This window comes from Pagrus major, chromosome 3 (assembly GCF_040436345.1).
Source record: "Pagrus major chromosome 3, Pma_NU_1.0".
Lineage (NCBI taxonomy): Eukaryota > Metazoa > Chordata > Actinopteri > Spariformes > Sparidae > Pagrus > Pagrus major.
The window spans coordinates 22,840,471-22,845,288 of NC_133217.1; positions in this window are offsets into that span (position 1 = coordinate 22,840,471).

Consider the following 4,818-nt stretch of genomic DNA (forward strand, 5'->3'; position numbering starts at 1 on the left):
GTCTTTGGACCGATTGACTCGAAATCGCTCCCAAATGTGCTCCTATACTGGCTGAACGAGACACAGCAGTCCCCATCGGATTCCGGTGAAATTTGTATTTTTGGTGAATATTTTAAAGAAAAAAGTGGCCCATTTTTTCAATAGCTTCCAGGTCTTTGGACCGATTGACTCGAAATCGCTCCCAAATGTGCTCCTATACTGGCTGAACGAGACACAGCAGTCCCCATCGGATTCCGGTGAAATTTGTATTTTTGGTGAATATTTTAGTGAAAAGAGACAATGTTTCATGAGACTGCCTTAAGGCTGGCATTAGGGTTAGGGTTAGGGTTAGGGTTATGGAGCTAGGGTTAGGGTTACGGTCGTCTTTTGACCGATTGACTCGAAATTCGTCACGAATGTGGTCCTCTACTCGCTGAATGAGACACAGCAGTCCCCATCGGATTCCGGTGAAATTTGTATTTTTGGTGAATATTTTAAAGAAAAAAGTGGCCCATTTTTTCAATAGCTTCCAGGTCTTTGGACCGATTGACTCGAAATCGCTCCCAAATGTGCTCCTATACTGGCTGAACGAGACACAGCAGTCCCCATCGGATTCCGGTGAAATTTGTATTTTTGGTGAATATTTTAGTGAAAAGAGACAATGTTTCATGAGACTGCCTTAAGTCTGGCATTAGGGTTAGGGTTATGGAGCTAGGGTTAGGGTTACGGTCGTCTTTTGACCGATTGACTCGAAATTCGTCACGAATGTGGTCCTCTACTCGCTGAATGAGACACAGCAGTCCCCATCGGATTCCGGTGAAATTTGTATTTTTGGTGAATATTTTAAAGAAAAAAGTGGCCCATTTTTTCAATAGCTTCCAGGTCTTTGGACCGATTGACTCGAAATCGCTCCCAAATGTGCTCCTATACTGGCTGAACGAGACACAGCAGTCCCCATCGGATTCCGGTGAAATTTGTATTTTTGGTGAATATTTTAAAGAAAAAAGTGGCCCATTTTTTCAATAGCTTCCAGGTCTTTGGACCGATTGACTCGAAATCGCTCCCAAATATGCTCCTATACTGGCTGAACGAGACACAGCAGTCCCCATCGGATTCCGGTGAAATTTGTATTTTTGGTGAATATTTTAGTGAAAAGAGACAATGTTTCATGAGACTGCCTTAAGGCTGGCATTAGGGTTAGGGTTAGGGTTAGGGTTATGGAGCTAGGGTTAGGGTTACGGTCGTCTTTTGACCGATTGACTCGAAATTCGTCACGAATGTGGTCCTCTACTCGCTGAATGAGACACAGCAGTCCCCATCGGATTCCGGTGAAATTTGTATTTTTGGTGAATATTTTAAAGAAAAAAGTGGCCCATTTTTTCAATAGCTTCCAGGTCTTTGGACCGATTGACTCGAAATCGCTCCCAAATGTGCTCCTATACTGGCTGAACGAGACACAGCAGTCCCCATCGGATTCCGGTGAAATTTGTATTTTTGGTGAATATTTTAAAGAAAAAAGTGGCCCATTTTTTCAATAGCTTCCAGGTCGTTGGACCGATTGACTCGAAATCGCTCCCAAATGTGCTCCTATACTGGCTGAACGAGACACAGCAGTCCCCATCGGATTCCGGTGAAATTTGTATTTTTGGTGAATATTTTAAAGAAAAAAGTGGCCCATTTTTTCAATAGCTTCCAGGTCTTTGGACCGATTGACTCGAAATCGCTCCCAAATGTGCTCCTATACTGGCTGAACGAGACACAGCAGTCCCCATCGGATTCCGGTGAAATTTGTATTTTTGGTGAATATTTTAGTGAAAAGAGACAATGTTTCATGAGACTGCCTTAAGGCTGGCATTAGGGTTAGGGTTAGGGTTAGGGTTATGGAGCTAGGGTTAGGGTTACGGTCGTCTTTTGACCGATTGACTCGAAATTCGTCACGAATGTGGTCCTCTACTCGCTGAATGAGACACAGCAGTCCCCATCGGATTCCGGTGAAATTTGTATTTTTGGTGAATATTTTAAAGAAAAAAGTGGCCCATTTTTTCAATAGCTTCCAGGTCTTTGGACCGATTGACTCGAAATCGCTCCCAAATGTGCTCCTATACTGGCTGAACGAGACACAGCAGTCCCCATCGGATTCCGGTGAAATTTGTATTTTTGGTGAATATTTTAGTGAAAAGAGACAATGTTTCATGAGACTGCCTTAAGGCTGGCATTAGGGTTAGGGTTAGGGTTAGGGTTATGGAGCTAGGGTTAGGGTTACGGTTGTCTTTTGACCGATTGACTCGAAATTCGTCACGAATGTGGTCCTCTACTCGCTGAATGAGACACAGCAGTCCCCATCGGATTCCGGTGAAATTTGTATTTTTGGTGAATATTTTAAAGAAAAAAGTGGCCCATTTTTTCAATAGCTTCCAGGTCTTTGGACCGATTGACTCGAAATCGCTCCCAAATGTGCTCCTATACTGGCTGAACGAGACACAGCAGTCCCCATCGGATTCCGGTGAAATTTGTATTTTTGGTGAATATTTTAAAGAAAAAAGTGGCCCATTTTTTCAATAGCTTCCAGGTCTTTGGACCGATTGACTCGAAATCGCTCCCAAATGTGCTCCTATACTGGCTGAACGAGACACAGCAGTCCCCATCGGATTCCGGTGAAATTTGTATTTTTGGTGAATATTTTAGTGAAAAGAGACAATGTTTCATGAGACTGCCTTAAGGCTGGCATTAGGGTTAGGGTTAGGGTTAGGGTTATGGAGCTAGGGTTAGGGTTACGGTCGTCTTTTGACCGATTGACTCGAAATTCGTCACGAATGTGGTCCTCTACTCGCTGAATGAGACACAGCAGTCCCCATCGGATTCCGGTGAAATTTGTATTTTTGGTGAATATTTTAAAGAAAAAAGTGGCCCATTTTTTCAATAGCTTCCAGGTCTTTGGACCGATTGACTCGAAATCGCTCCCAAATGTGCTCCTATACTGGCTGAACGAGACACAGCAGTCCCCATCGGATTCCGGTGAAATTTGTATTTTTGGTGAATATTTTAGTGAAAAGAGACAATGTTTCATGAGACTGCCTTAAGTCTGGCATTAGGGTTAGGGTTATGGAGCTAGGGTTAGGGTTACGGTCGTCTTTTGACCGATTGACTCGAAATTCGTCACGAATGTGGTCCTCTACTCGCTGAATGAGACACAGCAGTCCCCATCGGATTCCGGTGAAATTTGTATTTTTGGTGAATATTTTAAAGAAAAAAGTGGCCCATTTTTTCAATAGCTTCCAGGTCTTTGGACCGATTGACTCGAAATCGCTCCCAAATGTGCTCCTATACTGGCTGAACGAGACACAGCAGTCCCCATCGGATTCCGGTGAAATTTGTATTTTTGGTGAATATTTTAAAGAAAAAAGTGGCCCATTTTTTCAATAGCTTCCAGGTCTTTGGACCGATTGACTCGAAATCGCTCCCAAATATGCTCCTATACTGGCTGAACGAGACACAGCAGTCCCCATCGGATTCCGGTGAAATTTGTATTTTTGGTGAATATTTTAGTGAAAAGAGACAATGTTTCATGAGACTGCCTTAAGGCTGGCATTAGGGTTAGGGTTAGGGTTAGGGTTATGGAGCTAGGGTTAGGGTTACGGTCGTCTTTTGACCGATTGACTCGAAATTCGTCACGAATGTGGTCCTCTACTCGCTGAATGAGACACAGCAGTCCCCATCGGATTCCGGTGAAATTTGTATTTTTGGTGAATATTTTAAAGAAAAAAGTGGCCCATTTTTTCAATAGCTTCCAGGTCTTTGGACCGATTGACTCGAAATCGCTCCCAAATGTGCTCCTATACTGGCTGAACGAGACACAGCAGTCCCCATCGGATTCCGGTGAAATTTGTATTTTTGGTGAATATTTTAAAGAAAAAAGTGGCCCATTTTTTCAATAGCTTCCAGGTCTTTGGACCGATTGACTCGAAATCACTCCCAAATGTGCTCCTATACTGGCTGAACGAGACACAGCAGTCCCCATCGGATTCCGGTGAAATTTGTATTTTTGGTGAATATTTTAGTGAAAAGAGACAATGTTTCATGAGACTGCCTTAAGGCTGGCATTAGGGTTAGGGTTAGGGTTATGGAGCTAGGGTTAGGGTTACGGTCGTCTTTTGACCGATTGACTCGAAATTCGTCACGAATGTGGTCCTCTACTCGCTGAATGAGACACAGCAGTCCCCATCGGATTCCGGTGAAATTTTTATTTTTGGTGAATATTTTAAAGAAAAAAGTGGCCCATTTTTTCAATAGCTTCCAGGTCTTTGGACCGATTGACTCGAAATCGCTCCCAAATGTGCTCCTATACTGGCTGAACGAGACACAGCAGTCCCCATCGGATTCCGGTGAAATTTGTATTTTTGGTGAATATTTTAAAGAAAAAAGTGGCCCATTTTTTCAATAGCTTCCAGGTCTTTGGACCGATTGACTCGAAATCGCTCCCAAATGTGCTCCTATACTGGCTGAACGAGACACAGCAGTCCCCATCGGATTCCGGTGAAATTTGTATTTTTGGTGAATATTTTAGTGAAAAGAGACAATGTTTCATGAGACTGCCTTAAGGCTGGCATTAGGGTTAGGGTTAGGGTTAGGGTTATGGAGCTAGGGTTAGGGTTACGGTCGTCTTTTGACCGATTGACTCGAAATTCGTCACGAATGTGGTCCTCTACTCGCTGAATGAGACACAGCAGTCCCCATCGGATTCCGGTGAAATTTGTATTTTTGGTGAATATTTTAAAGAAAAAAGTGGCCCATTTTTTCAATAGCTTCCAGGTCTTTGGACCGATTGACTCGAAATCGCTC